This window comes from Budorcas taxicolor, chromosome X (genome assembly GCF_023091745.1).
Source record: "Budorcas taxicolor isolate Tak-1 chromosome X, Takin1.1, whole genome shotgun sequence".
Lineage (NCBI taxonomy): Eukaryota > Metazoa > Chordata > Mammalia > Artiodactyla > Bovidae > Budorcas > Budorcas taxicolor.
Window position 1 is genome coordinate 115,917,774 of NC_068935.1, and position 23,579 is coordinate 115,941,352.

Below are 23,579 nucleotides of genomic sequence, written 5' to 3' on the forward strand. Positions count from 1 at the left end.
GGAAGCAACTGGAATTTTGTACATTCAAAAACACAGATTTACAAGTAAGCTGTTTTTTTTTTAATTGGAAGAAATTTGAAAAGACATCAGGAAGCTCAATTGGAAGGACTTTCCCAGGGTAATGCTCCAGTCTCACAGCCCACACCCATTTCTCCCCACTGGTTGAAAATCTAACTTTTACTCCATGTTTTTTTAAATAGATGGAAGTAATTGGTTAGACACCCATGAGCACTGGGTATTCTGTCTTGTTTCCTTCCCTCATGTGAGACTGTTCTTTGGTGTGTCTGCTGTGAAAAGTTTTTTTTAAAGCTATTGTCCAAAAGTCAGAATTGAAGAGGAGGGAATTAGAAGCACAGCCAGGGAGAGTTAACAAGCCCATTTGGCCCACACACCTCAACTTCACTGGCTAAAATCATTATAAGCAATAAAGGGGACATTTTGTCAAAAGGAAAGTAAAAAAGAAAAGGAAAATAAAAATCTCTGTCTAGAATTGAAAAGCCAAAAGTCTTTTAAGCATCATGGAACTTTGCCACAATGTTCCCAAGTAGCACAGTGTTAAAGAATCTGCCTGCCAATGCAGGAGACACAAGAAACGTGAGTTCCATCCCTGGGCTGGGAAGATCCCCTGGACAAAGAAATGGAAACTCATTCTAGTACTCTTGCCTGGGAAATCCCATGGACAGGCGAGCCTGGTGGGCTATAGTCCATGGGGTAGCAAAAAGTCAGACATGAGTGACTGGGCACAGCACAAGGCTTGAATGTATACAGCCCACATGTCTCAGAGCTAAGAAGTTCTTCAAATATCTTCAGGTTTAAGGACCATTTTGCCAAATTATGGAGTCAGAAGCTGAAGGCACTTTGAGACTAGGGCTGCTCCAACTTTAACGTGAATATGGACCACCTGGGGATCTCGTTAAAATGCAGTTTCTGTTTTAGAGGTCAGAGGTTGGGTCAGTTCCAACAAGTTTATAGGTGATGTTCATGATGCTGGAATCATTTTGAGGAGCAAGGGCCTAGGGGAGTGCTGAAGGGATTACCTGGTCTCAGTGAGGCCGAAAGAGGTTCCCGATTGGCTCTGAAATCTTCAAAGCCCTTCTTTAGGTAAAGTAACTCCTGGTCCTTTTTCAGGTGTTGGTGTTTTTACAAGTCTCCTGGTGCCACAGTTGCCTCTTTTCTGTGTATCAGGGACTGGAAACAAGACAAAAAGCAAGTCTCCTGGGACCAGAGCCAGGGCCACCTCACTCCCTGACTGTCATGGTAAGTTGCAATTTATGACGTTACTCTTTCTGCTCGCCAACAAAGTAGGTCTTTGCATTAATTTAGAGAGACTTTACTTGTGCACGGGAGCAGAGGAGGGGCATGGTTAACCGCTTCTTTGAAATCTCCTGAAGTTTGATATGTGAAGCTCAGTGAAGGTATATATCAGGAGAAGGTTTTAAAATTTTAAGAGCAGAGAGACAGAAAAAGAGAGGTATGAAGGAAGGAAGAGGCATGAAGGAAGGAAAAATTTACAAAGGATTTTTCTTAAGTAGCACAATGGACATACTGAGATGACTAAAATCCGAATATAGGTTTTAGGTCTCCTGTATGTTTTTGGTCAAGAAGGGCCTGTTTGGTTAGACTTGGTGAGAAGGAATCAGAAATAATCTTGTCGATGAGTTTAATACTATGAATCACTCAGAAACGTCCTTAAACAATTTTCTGCCTTCTTGTTTATTTTGTTCTCTATCGGAGGTGACATGCAAATGGATGGAGTTTTAATTTCCTTTAATTTTCTGGGATATTTGGATAAAAAGGCATCAAGTATTTTTATGATTATAAGCTCACATTCATTGCTCTGTGATAGAATTATCATTAGTAGAATAGAACACTCTCAATAACTCACCTCCAGGATACTTTTTCCCCCCTGGAAAATGCTTAGTTTCAGTTTGGAACTGAAAATATCAAAATTTTAAAAGGCTCTCTCCAGCATTCAGTTGAAGCAAAACATAGTTGTTTGCCTTTCTTTCGGCAGAGAGTGTTAGTAGAGACTACGCAACAGAGGAAACGTTCAGTGGCATTATGTAAGGATGAATTCTGATACCTCCAGAGCCAATTAGTTGTAAGTTAACCTTATGCTAAGAGGTGAGGGGGTGGGGATGATGATGGTAGTGGAAGCCATTTATAAAAAAGATCCCTTTTCATGTATATTTAGATACATTCTCTTATTGTTAGCATCTTTAATTTTTGGGAAGAGGGGTGATATGCATTTTTCCCAAGCATGTTTACCAACTCAAAGCCAGAATTGTGTTTTAAAATATCAATTTAATATAACTTAGAGCAGTAGTGTGTTGTCCTGTTCCATTTATGTTGTGCAGAAAAACAGACTTCTGTGTGCTGAAAGTGTGTTCGGATGAAAGCTTTAAATTGGTGGGCTAGTAGCCCAGTTATGAAAAACTTGGCTGCCTGCTGCTCCTTGCTAATGTGTTCTACAGGCTGTTGTTTTCTGCTGATCGCCTATTTACAGTGATTTACTTCAAATATGTGGGTGTCTTAAGTATATGGGTGTTGTCCAAAAAAAAAAAAAAAAACAAAAATCAGTTTATTCTAAAGGATGAAATGAGAGGCAACAAACAATAGCTTCTGTTGATCCCCTACTAATTCTCAAATTGAGAAAAGACCTGCCATAGAGGCTGGAGGCCAGCAGAAGAATCGGCTAAGAGGGAGGGAACCCACAAAAACCAAAGGGTCAACTCCAAAGGGCCCACTGCACACTCACTGAGGGTATAACAGTGACATTAATGGTGTGGGGAGAGAAAAGGTAGATAAAGCCTGAACCTTTAAGAAATGTTATGAAATCTAGTTGATGAGGCTGAATACCATGCAAACAAAATGATGAGCTCAGTTGCAAATCAGAATAAAAAATGACACTGTACCAATTTAATACATTATGACACACTGGCAGAAGATAAGGCAACACTTCTTTCCAAGATTAAAAATTTACTCAATTAGAGTGAAAATGCCTGGGGTGATTCTGAGACTTCTCTCTAGTTTATATAGATTGATTCATCAGTGCATGTGGGCGATTAATATTTTTGTGTGAGATTAATATTTTTCAATTACTTATGAGTTTACCTAGTATGTCATAATTCAGTATCAAATACTCAGAACTTTTTGAGCATACCTACAGTATGACAAGCATAGTATTAGGTCTTGGTCTTATATGGAAAAATAGTGTTTGTTGATATTCAGAAGCTCCAGATGTTGGAAGATGAGGGACAGATATGTGAAACTGTTACCACAAACTAATGTGATAGTATTATCATATAAGAATAACCAAAATGATAAAGGAGCCTAAAGGACAGTGATTAAGTTTACTGGAGGGATCCAGAGCAGGTGGTTACATGAGGGATTTTTGTTAAATGCTCTCTGAGATGCAAATACACTCTAAGTTTGGGATTATACTAATTTTCTAACGGAAGGTCTCCACCAAGAAACAAAGTTAGCTTGCCATGATACTCATTTAGTAATTCTATGCGAACCTTGCCTGATCAGTTTTGTTCTATTTTAAATGATCACAACTTCATTTATTATTCTAGAGTTTTGCTCTGTCTTGAGTTTGAAGCTATGAGTCAATGATTTGAAAGCTTACCATTTTGCCAGTTCTGGTTTTCTCAAAAGTTGGTGTGTATCTTTCTAGGTTTGATGTAGTGAAACTGACCATTCTAAGTATTTTAAGCAGAAGGGATTTAATACTGGGACTTAGGTGTTTAAAAATGGAGGAACAAAGTTAGCAGCCTGTCACTGGGCTTACTATAGCTGAAATTCAAGGATGAGGAAGATGCTATCGGCACCATCTGCTGAGTCACATCTGCCTCTTCTATCTGTGAGCTAATGCTTGTCACCAGGACCCTGAGTCAGGCCACAGACAGACATATCTTTATGAATTCTTTGCAAGCAGTGATAAGTAGTCACAGGAGGAAGATGACCTCCAAGCCATTTGATCCTCAGAGTGGGTCTCACTGTTGGAAACTAATTACCATTCAGAGACCTAGATTGCAGAGAACATGAGAATGTAATTTGAGTTTTCTACATTGTGGAATATGAAGGTATATAGACGGGAATGGAAATAAATGACAGCTACCGATTAACTGTTTTGTTCTCACTTTTGTTCTTAATTGTTTTGTTGTCACTTTTCTTCAAATCTACTAACACTTTCCTAGGATTTGATGAGCCTTGACAATAAATGTTAACTATATTAACCTAAATATGCAATATGTTTTATTATAAACTAACTCACCTTACTCATTAAACAGAAATTTCCTGAAAACTCTGTTCCAGGCAAGTTCCCAACTGTTGAGGATCCAGCTGTGTATTGAATAAGCTATGGTACCTGTCCTCAAGGAAATTATAGTCTATTGGGCTGTAAGAAATGACCATCCCAAAATGTGTACTTAACATTATTGTAGGGTAAAATATGATAAAACATCAAAACAAGGGAGTATACTATTGATTGAGATGGTCAAGAAAAGTTGTTTTTTTTTCTCCCTGAGAAAAGTAACATGACCTGCAAGCTTTAACAGGAGATGGACTGAGGGGAAGAGGGTTGCAGACCAAGAGAAGAAGAGCAATCAGTTCAGTCGCTCAGTAGTGTCCGACTCTTTGTGACCCCATGAACTGCAGCACGCCAGGCCTCCCTGTCCATCACCAATTCCTGGAGTTCACCCAAACTCATGTCCATAGAGTCGGTGATGCCGTCCAACCATCTCATCCTCTGTCGTCCCCTTTTCCTCCTGCCCTCAATCTTTCCCAGCATCAGGGTCTTTTCAAATGAGTCAGCTCTTCACATCAGATGGCCACTATTGGAGTTTCAGCTTCAACATCAGTCCTTCCAATGAACACCCAGGACTGATCTCCCTTAGGATGGACTGGTTGGATCTCCTTGCAGTCCATGGGACCCTCAGAAGTCTTCTCCAACACCACACTTCAAAAGCATCAATTCTTCAGCACTCAGCTTTCTTTATAGTCCAACTCTCACATCCATACATGACTACTGGAAAAAGAAGAATGATGTCTGCACACAAAAAAGAGTGGTTTAGGGAGGGTCAAAAAGTTGTCCATGTCCAAGATATGGTGAGCTATGTTTTTTTGTTCCTTTAACTGTTATGAAGTATACATAGCATGCAATTGACCATCTTGATCTTTTTAAATTTATTTTTAGATTTTAAATATAATTTGAGTTGGTAAACATGCTTGGGAAAAATGCATATCACCCCCTCCCCAAAAATTAAAGATGCTAACAATAAGAGAATGTATCTAAGTATATTTTTATTTTTTATTTTTAGTAAAATACATACAACATAAAAGTGGTTATGATAGTAAATTTTAGGTATACAGTTCAGTAGTGTTAAATGCATACAGTGTTGTGCAACTGATATCCAGAACTTTTTCATCTTCCCTAACTGAAACTCTATAACCATGAAATCAACTCTCCAGTGTTCCCTTCCTCCAGCCCCTGGCAACCATCATTTTACTTTCTGTTTTCTGAATTTGACTACATACCTTGATGATGATGATCTAGTATGTGGAATCACACAATATTAGTCCTTTTGTGATTTGGCTTATTTCACTGAGCATAAGGTCCTCTAAGTTCATCTATGTTATAAGATGTGTCAAAAGTTCTTTCCTTTTTAAGGTGGAATTATATTAAATTGTATAAATTGTATAAAATTGTATAAATTGTTTGCTTATCCATTCACCAGTGGAGAGACACTTGGCTTGCTTTCACATCTTGGCTATTGTGAGTAATGCTGCTGTGAACATGGATGTAAAAATATTTGAGAGCCTCTTATAATTATTTTGTATATATAATCAAAAGTGGAATTACTGGATCATATGCTAGTTCTATGTTGAATTGTTTTAAGAATTGCTGTACTGTTTTCCATTATGTTTGCACCATTGTATATTTCCACCTATGGTGCAAAAGGGTTCCAATTTCTCCAGAGCCTAAACAACATTTCTTTCCTCTTTGCTTGACAATAGTCATCTTAATGAATGTGAAGTGGTTTTCGTTGTGGTTTTGATTTGCATTTCTCTGCTGATTAATAATGTTGAGCTTCTTTACATGTGCCTATTGGCCATTGATATGTCTTCGTTGGAGAAACGTCTATTAACGTAATTTGCTTATTTTTAATTGTTTTTATAGGGGTTCTTTATATACTTTGGATATTAATTCCTTACCAGATACATGATTTGCAAATATTCCCTTCCATTTCTTGAGTGTCCTTTTCACTCTGCCGATTATGTCCTTTGAAATATAAAAGATTTTAATGTTTATATAGTCCAATTTATCTCTATATAATTGTGTTGCCTCTGTTATTGACATTGTATCCAAGAGATCATTGCCAAACGCACTGTCATGAAAATTTTCGCCTATCATTGCTTCTAAGAGATTGAATTTTAGCTCCTAAATTTAAGCCTTTGATCCGTTCAACTTAATTTTTATGGTGTAAGATCCTACTTCATTCTTTTGCACATCAGAGTCCAATTTTTGCAACAACATATGCTTGAAAGACTGTCCTTTCACCAGGCTGAAGTTTTTTATTTTATAATAAATGTAAAGGTTCTTGAGATAGCCTCCCTTTTCTTTATTATTTTTAGTTTACGTATGTATTTCAAATATGCTTATAAATAAAGTTTTTGGTATGGATAGGATTTTTCAAAAAAATTTCAGTTTGTACTTTGAGCTGTCCAACACTGTTCTTAGAGATGCTGGTCACCTGCTTTTCATCATTCTTAGAGCATTCTCTTGCCATTTATCTACTCGCTCCTTTATGTTTTCTTGTCTATTTTCACTACCAAAATGCTCAAATCGTTGGGGAACAATTCTTCCAACACTCGTTTTACAACATGGCATTTGTATATTTCCATTACAGTGAATCCCTGGTGACTCAAACAGGAAAGAGTCTGCTTGAAGTGCAGGAAACCCAGGTTCAATTCCCTGGGTTGGGAAGATCCCCTGAAGAAGCAAATGGCTACCCACTCCAGTATTCTTGCTTGGAGAATTCCATGGATAGACCCCAGCAGGCTTCAGTCCAGAGAGTCATAAAGACTCACACTACTAGGTGACTAATACATATTCCACTGAATGTGCATTCCTGAATTTTGTTCCTCATAGCTTCTATGAGGAGTTTTCCTTATGTAGTCTTCATTCTACTGCATTTGACCATGACTCATTTGATCCTAAGCAGTTTTCGACACCCTCTCCCCATACTGACATCCTGATGTCACATTTTTCTGATTCACTGAAATTTAATTCAAAATGACTTTTAATACTTCTCTTATTATGTGTATGAGATACAAATAAAAATATAGTGCTCCTTGGGCTTCCCAGGTGGCTCAGTGGTTTAAGAATCTGCCTGCCAAGCAGGAGTCACGGGTTCGATCTCTGGGTAGGCAAGATCCCCTGGAGGAGGAAATGGCAGCCCACTCCAGTATTCTTGCCTGGAAATTCCTATGGACAGAAGATCCTGGTGGGCTACAGTCCATGGGGTCACAAAGAGTCAGACATGACTTAGCAATTAAACAACACTGGTACCCTTTATCAATAATTTTTATACTCAGATTCTTCCTATGCTGCCTCCCTCACTAATTCTTCCACTTTCTCTTGGTATTTCTAGTATAGTCTTGTTATCTGTGCTCTTCTTTGTACCCTTTCCCCATATTATGATTATATACATTCCTTCCCTCTTCTAATGAGAAGGAACTGGGACCTGTATGCCTGAGTTTCTAGTACAAAGCCACGCTTTCACATAAGAGTGGATACTAATATACATGACTTGAATTATGTAAAGTTTTTAAATATCAGCATAAAATTGATAATAGAAAGATTTAAAAAAAAACAGCAACCACTCATATGCTAGAGCAGAAGAAAATGAACTGTAACATCAAGCGTAAGGAATGAAAATAGGCTAGGATGATATTAAATAAGACGTTATTTACAGATAAGGGAATTTTTAGAGACTTATTTCTGAATCCAAGGCTTAAAATTAGAAAGACCAAGGCTTTGAGAATGAATAAACCATTCAGAAAAGCACCACAAAGTTTTGAAAATACAAAGTCCTGTACTGAGTTTTAGAAGATTCTTTATACAACCTAAGTAATTATTTAGCTTCTATATTCACCTACTTTTTTTAGAGAAAGGTGCAGTGAAACATGATGTGAGTGGATAAAGGCAATGGTTTAGGATTTGGAAGTTTCTGACGTTACTAAGCATTAATTACAAGGTTCTTACAGGAATCAGGATGGGAGGGGAGGGAAAATGGCTGGTAGAATGATGTATGAGAGACAGTATATGTTTCTGAAGAAGTTCATGTTTACGAGTAATCACTGGTGGTTATATAATAGCATTTAGGCAGGAGACAAGATCAACTGGTTTAAAATATAGATTTTTTTTTCCTGTATAGGCAGATAATGAAATGTTTAATATAAAAAGTGAGCCATTAATGAAAATAAAATAAGTTGATGTATGTTACAGATTTTATATTATAGATTCTATAATTTCAACATAGAAAAAAAATTCTGAGTGTCCTCTGAGTCTATAACTTCCTTTTGGGGAAAGCAAGAAAAAGTAGCTTCTTCTGCACAAACCACCATGCTTTGTGTCATGTGACTTTATTGTCATAGACAAAACTAGTTGAATCAGGATAACCAGCTAAAGAGTGGACCAAGAGCTAAATAGGTAGCCTATCATAAGAACTCTAGGCAGTGTGGGTATGCTATACTGGATGTTAACTGCTAGGCTCAGTAGAATCCTTACCCTTAGGGACTTTTGTATGTGACACACAAATACACACAGTCAGGGATACACAAACAAAAGCAATAATGTCAGATTTAAAGGACATATAAAATGAAACAATGACATAGAAATGGGAGAGAAGACTGGAAGCAATGTTAAGTGTTCTAAGACAGATGAGTGGGTAAAGAAGACGTGGTGCATATACACAGTAGAATATTACTCAACCATAAAAAAAAGAATGAATTTTGCAACAACGTGGGTGAACTTGGAGGATATTATACTAAGTGAAATGAATCAGACAAATTTTATATGATACCACTTATATGTGAAATCTAAAAAATAAGACAAATTAGATTTGAATAAATTGTGATATTTATAACTTATACATAAAAGTGAATATGTTCATTAAAAAAGAGAAAGCAAGAAAGGTAGAATCATTACAGAAAAGAATGAATGCCCACTTCTTGTGGAATGATGTACTAACTGATTCCTCAAAGCTGGTTTGGTTTCTTGTCCAGAGTTGTGAAGGGCTATTGTCTTATTAATGCCTGAGTCTTGAAAGAAAGCTGTTGAGAAAGGTTTTCTGTGGCTCTTCATTTCATCAGGCACATATCATAATAGCATTTTATTACATACATAAATTTAAGTATTTCTTATGGCCAAAAGATTCTAATACAAGATCATAGTGTGAATTTTTGAAGCTTCTTTTTATATAACCATGAATTATTAAAATCTTATTGAGTGAAAATGAAAGTCACTCAGTCGTGTCCAACTCTTTGAGACCCCATGGACTGCAGCCTGCCAGGCTCCTCTGTCCATGGATGTTAGTATATTTCTAGGATATCTTATTTTTCCTGAATGCATAGTATTCTTCTCATGGGTATAGCATATTTTATTCAAATAGTCCCCTTTTCTTGGGTATTTAGATTGTGATTGTAGATACTAAGTAATGGGATGCACATCTTGTGGTTATAGTTATTTTCTTAGGATAAATTTCTAGGAACTTTCTATGTCAAAAGACGTTACCATTTTTAAAGAAAAATTTCTCCCTAGAAAGTTGTACTAATTTATATGCTTATCAGAAGTATTAATATGTAAAATTACCATTCATTTTATTCACATCCACATCAATATTGGGTAGCAACATTGCATTAAAAAAAATTAACCATATGGAAGGTAACTAAATGACCTTACTGCTTCAGTTGAAATTTACTCAATAACTGGTAAACTTAAGACTGTTTTTATATTACTAGCCATCTGTATTTACTTTCTTTCTGGATTACCTATTCATATCCCCTTACTATATTTCTACAAATGTAATTTTTCTCCATGTTTATCAAAGCATTTGTATTGTAAATGAATAACTCTTTGTCTGTCCTAATGTTAATTTTTTTCTCCTAGGTTTATAATTCACCTTTCATCTAAAAATAATACTTACAGCATATTAAAAAAATAATATCTACAGCATATAGGCTTTTTGTAAATTTTTATTTAAGACTTTCACCTTATATTTTGAGATTCTTTGTAGATTATATGATTCTCTTAAGTGATGTTAGTCTCTGGGGGAAAGTTTTTTAAATGTGTTCTCATTTGGTAATAAGAAATACCAATTAAAGATTAAAATTCAGATAGCTTCAGACAGCACTATTATACATGTTTGAAAGCTTCCTAACTTAATTGATATAAAGTAACAAGTAGGTAAATATGGGAACTGATCCTTTTTCAAAATTTTATAGCATGATTCTCTTGGAATCACAAATATGTTATTAACCTCTCAAGAGGCATATCTTTTGATATGTTCAAAATGGGATGAATGCTGTATTTCCTCATGCTATGTGTAATTTTATGCATAAAAGTATATATTCAGATGTCAAATTACTTAGAGAAAATAAGTGGGAAGAAAGAAAATTACTAAACTAAATCACGTGGAGCCAGGCTATCAAGGAAATCTGCATATGCCCTTGATGTCAGAAAAACCTTTTACAGTAGATCTGATAAAAGTTATTTTTTACTTGGTTTTCCTTTCATCCATTATTTCCTCTGGGAATAGCTCAGATGATGCAAGAGCATTACTGCAGACAGGATGGCTCTGCTTACTGTAATGTTGAATTCATCACAAGTTTAAAAAAATAGCTTCAAAACTTTTCAAGTAAACATTTGTTCTGAGAGCTTTAGTGGAATAATTAATCGTGATCACATTTTTGAGAATTATTGCAAATATATTGGTACATGTCTTTCTTATAGTTCTGTATCACTCTGATTAATTTATATTTGTAACTCTTGACCATAGAATGCTCTGGAGTGTGCATATTGCATCTTTCATCCTACAAAATTAGCTGAAAAAAATCTAGAGAGGAAAGGAAAGAGAGTAGAAATACACACAGGGACACACATTCACATAATGACAGCTACAGTATCTTCCATTTCATAAACTAGTTGTAAGTACTACTTTTCACCTTAAAAAATATATAGGAAAAATACATGGGAAATTGTAGAGTACTTTTCTGTGCCATCATTTTACTAGCTGATTATAAATTTATAGTGTTCTGTTTTCTCCTTAGTTGAGAATTGTAGTCCTCTGTTTTCAACTCAACTGCAAATTCTTATACTTCATTATATAATCCACGTAAACTAGCATATTTTCAAAAGGAGGTGTATCAGGTGCCACATATTCCACTTGCTGAACAATCCAATTATCCATGTGCAGCCCATGACAGGTATTAGACACATTTTACTCTTAGTTACCTTATATTCACTGGCCAATAGATCTTGAAGGCATCTTTTCAGAGTCTAGTTGGGGAGTCCAGTTACTTGTATTCCCTTTATTGAAGAAAATGCATCTTTAGGTAAGATATCCTTTTTGTTCACTTAATGTGTAGTTGATTACCTGTAAAATTAGATTATGTGAAGCCAGATTTCTTTTCCATCAATATCTGATTAAATCCTAAGGATAAACTTGTTGGTTTGGTATTTTCTAATCACAGTTCACAGAATGAACCGGGCTTCAGAGAGGTTAGTTTGCCCAGGAAAACACAATAGTAAGGTGGGTTCATATTTCAAGCTATTGTCATTCTAACTCCCATGCATATTATTTCCACAAAACCATGTCATTAGATCGCTGATGCTTGGAAGGATGAGGAAACCCCTTCACAGAGGAGGAAACATTGAAATGGGGCTTGTAGCATGAAGATTACTGGGCCTGAGTGCAAGGGCATTTCAGGCAAGGGACATAGCATAGATACATGACATACTCAAAGACTCAGATCTACACAGTAGTTCCATCCTCTTGGTAAGGCTCAGGATATCTGAGTCTCTGTACTGTTGACATTTGGGACTGGATAACGATTTGTTGTGTCTTGTATACTGAAGGGTCTGTATCCGTTAGATGCTATAGCACACCACCTCAGTTGTCACAACCAAAAATGTCTTTGGCTATTGCTGAATGTTCCTGGGGAGCAAAATTCCCCAAGTTGGAAACCATTCATTTAAAGTGTAGAATATGGTAGGAAGCAGAGGGGTCATTCAGTTCAGTTCAGTCACTCAGTTGTGTCCAACTCTTTGTGACCCATGGACTGCAGCACGCCAGGCTTCCCTGTCCATCACCAACTCCCGAGGCTTGCTCAAACTCATGTTCATCAAGTCAGTGATGCCATCCAACCATCTCATCCTCTGTCGTCCCCTTCTCCTCCTGCCTTCAACCTTTCCCAGCATCAGGGTCTTTTCCAGTGAGGCAGCTCTTTGCATCAGGTGGCCAAAGTATTGGAGCCTCAGCTTTAGCATCAGTCCTTCCAATGAATATTAAGGACTGATTTCTTTTAGGATTGACTGGTTTGATCTCCTTCCAGTCCAAGGGACTCAAGAGCCTCCTCCAACACCACAGTTCAAAAGCATCAATTCTTCAGCATTCAGCTTGTCATTAGAGCCACGTCTATTGAAGAAATAGGGAATGGAAGTGGAAATGTCTATACAAGGAGTTTTGTGATCAGATTTTCATTCTGGAATTCAGAGTAGCAGTTAGACAACTACAGAACACTCCAAGGAAGAATTAATAAGGGACTCTACACTAGAACAGTGCCTGTAGGACTGGAATGGTTGGAAGCAATCTAACAAAAGTCTGAGCTGATGACACTTCGAGGTTGGTTCTGAGACTGAAAAAAATGAAGTTGCTTTGGTGAAATAAGGAATCCCATTTTGTGTATATATTGATAGATTTAGAGGAGCTAGTAGAATATCAAGGAGGAAGTACCTAGTGAATATTTCTAGATCTTGGAAAAGCACTCCACAAGTAAACAACATTGAAGTGGGACTCAATTCTATGCGAAAAGATGAGAAGATGAATAGAGTGAGAAAATGAGATACTTAAGGAGAGAGGAATATGAAACACTAACATGTAAGTTAAGAGATCTTAGGATAGGAGGAGCCAAAGAGAAGATTAGAACAAGTGCCTGAAAAGTTAGGAGATGATGTTGGGAACAACAGTGCCAACTGTTGATGAATATTCATGTAAGATAGCTCAACATGGTTTTTGGTCTTTGGTAGCGTGCAAGTCTTTAGTAACTTTAATAAGAGCTGTTATAACAGAGTGAAAAAGATAGAATCCAATTTGCTTTGGACTACTCAGAAGCCCAGGGAATCTAAGCATGAAGAGAGTGAAGCAGTACTTCCTCTGAGCCCACGATAACACATGCTCCTGTTGTTTTGACTGTGAGATATAAATGGACTGTTACAAACAGGCATGACATATGAGAGTTTGGAAGTAATTCATCCACCACACTCTGTGTTAATAGGACCCATGTAAGAACACTTTGTCCGGGTTTGCTCACATCACCTTCAAAAGAACTTGCAGACATGTGTTAAAAATGATCAAACGTGCAGAAAATAACTCCTATGGAGTAAAGCTAAGTTTTGTGGGTATTTTTAGCCTATAAGTGGAAAATTTGTAGTATGACTTAATTACAATTTCTAGAATATGAGAATTTGTATGAACAAGATGCATGTTGGATATTCCAGTGCCCACACAGAAATGGATTTAAATAAGAAAGATGTTCTGGAAATGGCTCTCAAGGGAAGTTTTGTGATTCATATTTTTCAGATGATAGTGTCCATTATGTTATGTAGGAACTATTCCATTAAAAAAGAAATTTACCAAGGAAAATGCATTTCCTTGATTTATTAATATTAACTTTCAGAATTCTGATTTACATGCATTAACTTCCAAGAATCAGGTACAGAGCTTTGATTTATACATCATGCATATAAAAGTTCTTATTAATGAATCCTAAATTTTAAAGTTGTGATTTAGTATGTTAGTTTATAAATCTTATCTTTAAATTTCCAATTTAGTGCTGTGATTTATGGCTGACAAGTTTCGTGCTATTTGTGAATCATAATGTTTTAATACAGTAGTTACTGTAAGAAGCATTAGTACAATAAAATGGTCAATTCCTAAGAGACTAAGATAAAACTGATCAATATTCCTATATGCAGCACCCTGTACATAGGCTCAGTTACAAAACTATTCAGTGGTACATTTTGAATAGAATGCTAAGATAAGGCTAGAAGAGAACTCAGTAGAGTTATAATAAATTGTGTTGAAGGAACTATTTTCCTTTTTAATTAGACCCTTCATTGTAAAAGTGAGCAATTTCAAGCTGTTATACCTCTTATGATTTATTTTATTAGGTAGGCAGCAAAAGACATTCTCAGCTTTTCCTTACGATCAATCAATGTCTTAGAAAGATGGTCAAGTGTTCTTAGGCGACATAGCTACATCTTTGGCTCATGTGGTTTACAGCCAATCCTGAAAATGATTTTCTGTTATCAGTCAGCCTGCAAACAAGTATTTGGTCACAAAATGACATGAATACCAAACTCATCTTCCTCATCCTCCACTCCTTCTCCACCATATGGATGTGACCATCATCCATATGTGACGATGGCACATGTGGCAGTGTGTGGCTGGCTGGGCAAAATTGACATAGACTAGAAATGGCAAATACAGATCAGATTTCAAAGAGGGAAAATGTATCAATAAAATACCTTGACAATTTTTATGAGTTATATGGAATTACACTGTTTTAGATATATTAGACTGAATAGAATAAACTTCACCTGTTCATTTTTACCTTTTTAAATGTGGCTACTAAAATATTTAAAATTTAGCCTGCACCTATATGGCTCACACTATATTTCTTTTGAACAACAGGGCTCTAGTCCTTCCACTCTTTTTCAGAATAAAAGTGCCTGCCAGCTGCAATCCTTTCCCAAAAGTTCACTCATGGTGTTATGAACAGCATACTAAAAGGAGAAAGGATGGTCAACCAAGGATATCATTTGTCTCCCTTTACCCTGGCCAACTTGATTCTCATTAAGTGAAATATATAACCTAGAGACAAACATTTTTGTTGTTTACTGCATTTCTGGATAGGTTATAATTTCACTTAATCTTTCTAAGTTAGCGTCTAATTGATTGCTTAGTAAGACCTGAATTCTTAGGTGAAGTGCTTTCTCTCTAAAACAGTTCATTGAATCAGCACCACAGCTCTCGAAAGTGGATACTATTAATACATTGCTTCTATTAACAGGCATTCTTGAGGCACAGATAAATAATATGATTAAGATCACACATTGGCAGAGTTCAGAGTCAAACTTCGAATCTGCTTTCTATACTCCATACGTTAAACAGCCGTTTGAGGCAGACATTTGGATTCTGCAGCTGTGAGCTGTGCCCCAACTTGTTTTCTAAAAAAGGATATGTAAAGCGGAAATGTCAGAATCTCAGCCCAAACCCCTTACTTTCTACTTTACAGTTCTTGCCTTTCTTTCTGACTAAAGATATGTTAGGAAAGCCAGCCAAGGCAAGTCTGAGCAAGGGGTAGGTTTGTCAGGAAAGCTATCTGGTCATGCTGGGCTCCAACACTGGGGCTCCAGATAAAGTCAGTGGAGCACAAAGGAACTCGGCATCCTGAAGCCATGACAAAGCTTTGCTTTTCCTGTTTTCCTAACAGAAATGGCCATACGTGGCCTTTGGGGACCTAGGCCTTAATTAGAAGAAACCACTCAGGTGATGGTAGCTTATCTAATCCTGCCGCACATGTTTCTGAAAAGGAGAGCAGGAGGTTGGCAGCTTCTCATTTTTAATTTGGTGGTGTTCCATGTATCTTTTTAAACCCCAGCCTTTCTGCTTTGCTCTACTACAAATCCAAAAGCAAACTCTAATGTTGCTTTGAATGTTCCATTCTCAAGAGACAATATGTAGAGTTCAGAGAAATCCACTGAAATATTTAATAATAATATACTTGGAATTGGAAGATGAATCGAGTTTAGAATTTAAATCTGAGCCAGAAAATATCTTTCAAGCTCACTAAAGGAAAAAGTAGCACCTTGATGTGGTGTGGCTATAACAGCACCCCATTCCCAAAAAAAAAAAAAACAAAACCCAGCCAGTCAAACTAATACACACAAAAAATCTGTTATTGAAAACTAAAACACTGCATGCTGACAAAAGGTAAAATTTCATAACACTGCCTTGTTGTTGAAGTGAAAAGAACTGTATTTAAAAATTCTACTAACAAAATAGAGATAATGCATGCTCTTTTTTCTTTTTCATAGATGTAAAAAATAAAATGATAGATGTAGTATCTCACACACACAAAGGGAAAGATAAATTGTCAGCAAACTATGATTCTAAAGACATTTTAGTGTTTTCTGAGTTAAATTCCTTGAGGCCATTACCAGATAAAAATTTAGTTGTTGTGTGCAATGTAATAGCTATTCTTTTCTTGCTAGCTAGTGCAAAAGCACTATATAACAATGAGTTTTAAGTGTTCTTTTCAGATATTGTCAAGGATCATTCCAGGACCAATAATTTCACCATCAGTGAAAGCTTTAATTAAAGCAGGAAAAAATAAAAATGGCAATAAACATTATACTAAACTTCAACTCTGTATGCACATCCTAACAACTGACACACTTATGAGGAAGATGCCTGGAACAAGGAAATGAATCCCAGTGTTAATTTTATATTCAAATTTCAAGTTTCAAAATATTATTTCTGGGTTATTCCTCAGGATACATTAGATAAATACCATTGATATCTGCTGAAGGAAATAAACATTAAACGAGTGTAGATAATAGATCAGGATACCAGAGTGAGACTAGGGTTTAGTCATTTACACATGCACTGAGCTTTTTGACTTTTAACATTTCATATTCTCATCAAAATTCACACAGCTCTCCAAATCTTCTTACCATTTTCCTTTGTTAAAGTATCATTTCACATTTGTCAATTGTCTGTGGTTCCGAGTTTTCACCTGAAAATTCAGCAGGATACTAAATTTCTGGAGCGTCTTGGGCAGAAAATATGTACTGGATTGCATTCTTGCCTAGAAAATCTTCACTCATCTCTGTCACCCCATCACAGGAGGAGTGTACTTCACTGCCCCTTTGATGATGAGTTCACCATATCATTTACTTTGACCAGTGGACCAGTGGAATGTGGAGGGGAATGGCAACCTGCCAGTTTTAAGTGAAGGCAGTCCTGAAGACAAGTTTTAAGAGGCACTGATAGTTTGTCTGCCCTATTATACCTAGCCCTGTGTGAGAATATTTCATTATAAATGCAATGAACCAATGAGATTTTTGAGTTGAATATTAGAGAATTATCATAATAAAAGCTTTTATAGAATGTAAGGAGATCGAAATGGCAGCCCACTCCAGTATTCTTGCCTGGAAAATCCCATGGACCACGGAGCCTGGTAGGCTACCGTCCACAGGGTCGCAAAGAGTCGGACACGACTGAGTGACTTTACTCACTCACTCAAGGAGATCGAGGGCTGTCAATCTAAGGGCAGTCTTGGGATTTCCGCAGTCAAACCAACAATTACATAAGAAGATAAGAATTAGAACTTGGATTTGTCACAGTACTGATGTTTTCTTCATAAGCTGAGTAAAGTGGAAATAGTAGGACAGCGGCCTTGCTATTTGACTGTGTCCTAGCATTTAATAAAATATCTGGGTATGTCTATCTATCAATCATTTATCTGGTTTCAAAACCCATAAAAGTAAATCACAAAGGAAACAAATGCTTGGGGAGAACTGTCTTGTAACTCCCAGAATATAATGGTGGATGTATGTGGACAGAGTCTCTGAGTATGTTTCTCCATGTGAAAACAAGTTGATGCTGGAGATAAAGTAGGGCCTGAAATTCTTACATGCTGTATCTGCTCTTTTCAAAACTAATTATTCATTTGGCTGCATTGGGTTTTTGTTTCGACACTTGGGATCTACATTGCGGCACATGGAGTCTCTCATGTCGGGTGGGCTCAGTAGTTGCGGTGTGCGGGTTTAGTTGCTCCACAGCATGTGGGATCCTAGTTCCCCAATCAGGGATCAAATCCAGGTCCCCTGCATTGCAAGGTGGTTTCTTAACCACTGGACCACCAGGGAAGTCCCTGTACCTGCTCTTGACTCACAACCCCCATGTTTTTCAGAGAGCATCTTGAGTGTTGGACATGCACATTTGGACATGTAACTCTCTTGATACTATATGCCCTTGATTTTAGCTGAGGGTGTTTGTCAAGTTCTAAGGCAGTCATTGAAATTCAGATGAAATTTCACAGGTCGAGAAGTTGCATGCTGGAGAGTTTTCTTGACTCAGTAACAATCTTGATTAAAAACCTGGGTTAAGAACATTTCTCTGTGCTTATCTCCCTATGTACAATTATTTATTTGAGACTATATTAACCAGCATGGAAAGGATTAACTTGTAAGTTATGGGTAAGGCTTTTGAAAGTAAGAAGTAATACAAAAAAAAAGTTTTCTTCCTTCCCTCCTTCTCCCCCTTCCCTTCCCCCTTCTCTTACTCCCTCTCCTCCTTTACCCTCCCCTTTTTTTATCCCCCCTTTCTAACATAAGGCCTGGTGATAGATATAGCATGCATATATGCATGTGCAACATAAACACGCAACTGTTTGCCAAGCTGTTTTGTACTTGCTGCTTTAGAATGTGAATACAATCTGAGCTGTCATAATGAGCTGGTATCTGCACACAGGTCACTTGCCTCAGCCCCATTGTTCTACTCAGTCTGAAATCTCTTTCTCAAACAGTGACAATGCTGTAATCCCAGTGCTCACTGTTTATTCCAAATACCTCTATTGCTGTCCTTTTTTAAATCTTAGAAGGCTTTGGGAAGATGATCTCTTTAGCATATCTATATATATATACACACACATATACATATACATTTTTTTTTTTAGCTGTCAAAGTTCGGACTAACGTCTTATGTGTTTAGTATATTTGCTTCTAGCAAGCTGGTTCATTCAGATCCATTCCCTTGACCTTAGTGGTACATCTGTGAGAGTTGGGGCAATACATGTTTGTTGCTGTTAATGATGCTGATTTAGAATTTCTCCATCTGAACAGCATTAAAAAAATTAAGAGCCAATACAACTTTTATTCTTAGCAATGCTTTAGTGAAGGATACAGTTGCATAGAAAGGGAATGAAATTTGTTGTGGAAGGAAACAATTAGTGTGGATCACTTTTTTATTCTGCTGACACTGTTGAGGAGAGATGATATATTGTTTACAACTGTCCAGGTCCTCCTGAGCTTTCTGGACATTCATTTAAAAAAAAAAAGATCAACTCATTAGTCTGGACTTTTAAACTTAGATTCTCTGTGTACCATTAAAATAGTAGAAGAAGTATTTATTGACATGACATAAAAGGACACTCGTGAACTACATCTAAACTTTTAAAACAAGTTAGATATATTTGAGCCTATGGTTACATCTCCTCTCATCTTAACATCTTAAATTATCCAAGAAACATGAAAACAGCAAATGGTGCCATTCAAAAGCCAGAATGTTGGAGTAATTTCTGAAGAGTTGATACTGCTTGATTAGCAACCATTTAAAATTTCAGTATAAGCAAAGTGTTGCTAATATATAGAGTAGACAAGAGTCCACAATGAAACATGATACAGAGAATGCTGTTATTTGTTTCTGTCCCAAAGATGATGGACAGGGAGGCCTGGCGTGCTGCAGTTCATGGGGTCACAAAGAGTCGGACACGACTGAGTAACTGAACTGAACTGAACGAAGATGATGGTCATGTCACTCAGGGCTTTTGTAGCTACCCAGACAGTGTCAATGTCAGGCTTCCACAACAAAGCTCAATGCACACACACACGCACAGACACACATGAACATGCACAAGTGCACAGGGGAAAATAAAAGATACTGACTGCATGATAGCTACCTCCACTTTTCTAAAGGATGTTGGAGTTCTGGCCAAATACAGGGCTCCCAACCTCAGACTTGTTGAGCCAAGAGGAAAAGTTATGCCTGGAACAGTTGGCAAAGAGGTAATCTTGATCCCAAGAAGTTTTAGGGAATTTTACCTACATACGAAATACTGAAAATTAACTGTATGCCAAGCTAATAAAACTATCTGTGTTAGATTAGATTCAAAGTTATACTTTAGCAAAATAAAAACAAACCACAAACTTCTTTCTGTTTTGTCCAGTTCTACATTTGAATAACAGAAACTTAAAACTTCTTGTAAAATCTAGCTCTAATTTAAAGGATGAGCAAGGAGAGAAAAGAGCAATGAGCAAGAAGGAAAGGAAAAATGTAAATTTTCTATCATGTTCCTGACTCCAAACAGATATTTTCCTAAGAAAAAAAAAAACAATAAGAAATATTTTTAAATTTCTAACTTTTAGCCTTAAAATGAACTGTGCTTTTATTTTAACTACAGAAGGGAATCAATTAGAAATCCAAAATGATTACTTTCAAATTGACAAAACCACAACCACAGTGAGAGATTTTAATATACTTCTGTCAGCCTTTACAATTCAGTAGACATGCTGATCAAATTTAAAAATTCAATAGACAGGAAACAACAAACTCAGTACTGCAGAAGTCCATATAATTAATTTAAAAGATTGACCTGGGACATTTTCTCAGAAGTCAGAGGAAAAAGTTAATGACATGAAGTTGATGAGTGAAAAGATAAGAGACCTAGAGGACAAATCCAGGAAATCCAATATGTATAATAACTCTATAAAGAGAGAATAAGGCAAATCAAAGGACAGGAAAAAATAACAGTTTCATCAAGACAGGAAAGAACTGAACTTCAAATGGAAAGGGTCTTCTGGGAATAGGAGAAAAGTAAATGAAAATAGCAGTTTGTTGAGCCCTTAGAGATAATAAAACTACAGTTTTAAGTGACCAAGTTTGTTGTGATTGGTTACAGCAGCCATAGGTGACTAGTGAAGAAATAGAAGATAAAAGGGAGAAAACCACAGTCATGGTAGAATATTTAAAATATATCAATAAGTTTTGAAAGATCATGTAACAAGGAAATGCAGGAAATAAACAATATGATAAATAGTTTATACAACAGAATATTAAATGAATGTTAAACATAGCTATTCAGGCTCAGTGTTAATTGTACCCAAGAGGAGTTCCAAAATGAGCACACCATGTTTAGATAGAAGAAACTTTAAAAAAATCAATTGTATTACTTGTAGCCTCTCATCCACATATTTATTTTTTAAAAAGATAATTGTTGATGTTTTGCTTTTTGAACCCATCTGCTTTATCAGAGGAACAGATATGGGTGACATAAGGAGAAGAGAATTTCTGAATTTACTTTAAAGAGCCTTCTGGACAGGCAAGAAAACCTCAGCAGAAATACAGAATAGGAGGATCAGTCATAGTAGTTCAGTCGCTCAGTCGTGTCCAACTTTTTGCAGCCTCAGTGACTGCTGCACGCCAGGCTTCCCCGTCCATCACCAACTCCCAGAGTTTACTCAAACACATGTCCATTGAGTCAGTGATGACATTCAACCATCTCAGCCTCTGTCGTCTCCTTCTCCTCCCACCTTCAATCTTTCCCAGCATCAGGGTCTTTACAAATCAGTCAGTTCTTCATATCAGGTAGCCAAAGTATTGGAGTTTCAGCTTCAGCATGAGTCCTTCCAATGAATATTCAGGACTGATTTCCTTGAAGATGGACTGGTTGGATCTCCTTGTAGTCCAAGGGACTCTCAAGAGTCTTCTCCAACACCACAGATGGAAAGCACCAGTTCTTCGGTGCTCAGCTTTCTTTATAGTCCAACTCTCACATCTGTACATGCCTACTGGAAAAACCATAGCCTTGGCTAGATGGACCTTTGTTGGCAAAGTAATGTCTCTGCTGCTGCACTCAATATGCCAGCAAATTTGGAAAACTCAGCAGTGGCCACAGGACTGGAAAAGGTCAGTTTTCATACCAATCCCAAAGAAAGGCAATGCCAAAGAATTCTCAAACTATTGTACAATTGCACTCATCTCACATGCTAGTAAAGTAATGCTCAAAATTCTCCAAGCCAGGCTTCAGCAATACGTGAACCGTGAACTTCCTGATGTTCAAGCTGGTTTTAGAAAAGGCAGAGGAACCAGAGATCAAATTGCCAACATCTGCTGGATCATGGAAAAAGCAAGAGAGCTCCAGAAAAACATCTATTTCTGCTTTATTGACTATGCCAAAGCCTTTCACTGTGTGGATCACAATAAACTGTGGAAAATTCTGAAAGAGATGGGAATACCAGACCACCTAACCTGCCTCTTGAGAAATCTGTATGCAGGTCAGGAAGCAACAGTTAGAACTGGACATGGAACAACAGACTGGTTCCAAATAGGAAAAGGAGTCCGTCAAGGCTGTATATTGTCACCCTGTTTATTTAACTTATATGCAGAGTACATCATGAGAAACGTTGGACTGGAAGAAGCACAAGCTGGAATCAAGATTGCTGGGAGAAATATCAGTAACCTCAGCTATGCAGATGACACCACCCTTATGGCAGAAAAATGAAGAGGAACTAAAAAGCCTCTTGATGAAAGTGAAAGAGGAGAGCGAAAAAGTGGGCTTAAAGCTCAACATTCAGAAAACGAAGATCATGGCATCTGGTCCCATCACTTCATGGGAAATAGATGGGGAAACGGTGGAAACAATGTCAGACTTTATTCTTTTTGGGCTCCAAAATCACTACAGATGGTGACTGCAGCCATGAAATTTAAAGATGCTTACTCCTTGGAAGAAAAGTTATGACCAACCTAGATAGCATATTGAAAAACAGAAACATTACTTTGCCAACTACGGTCCGTCTAGTCAAGGCTATGATTTGTCCAGTAGTCATGTATGTATGTGAGAGTCGGAATGTGAAGAAGGCTGAGCGCCGAAGAATTGATGCTTTTGAGCTGTGGTGTTGGAGAAGACTCTTGAGAGTCCCTTGGACTGCAAGGAGATCCAACCAGTCCATTCTGAAGGAGATCAACCCTGGGATTTCTTTGGAAGGAATGATGCTAAAGCTGAAACTCCAGTACTTTGGCCACCTCATGCAAAGAGTTGACTCATTGGAAAAGACTCTGATGCTGGGAGGGATTGGGGGCAGGAGGAGAAGGGGACCACAGAGGATGAGATGGCTGGATGGCGTCACTGACTCGATGGACGTGAGTCTGAGTGAACTCTGAGAGTTGGTGATGGACAGGGAGGCCTGGCGTGCTGTGATTCATGGGGTCACAAAGAGTCGGACACGACTGAGCAACTGAACTGAACTGATGTTGGTCATAACTTTTCTTCCCAGGAGCAAGTGTCTTTTAATTTCATGGCTGCAGTCCCCATCTGCAGTGATTTTGGAGCCCCCCAAAATAGTCTGTCACTGTTTCCTCCTATCCTAGGAGGACAGGAAAGATATTAACTGGACTAATGTGGAGAACAATTTACCAGCTTCACAGTTAGAGTGTTACCAAAAAAAA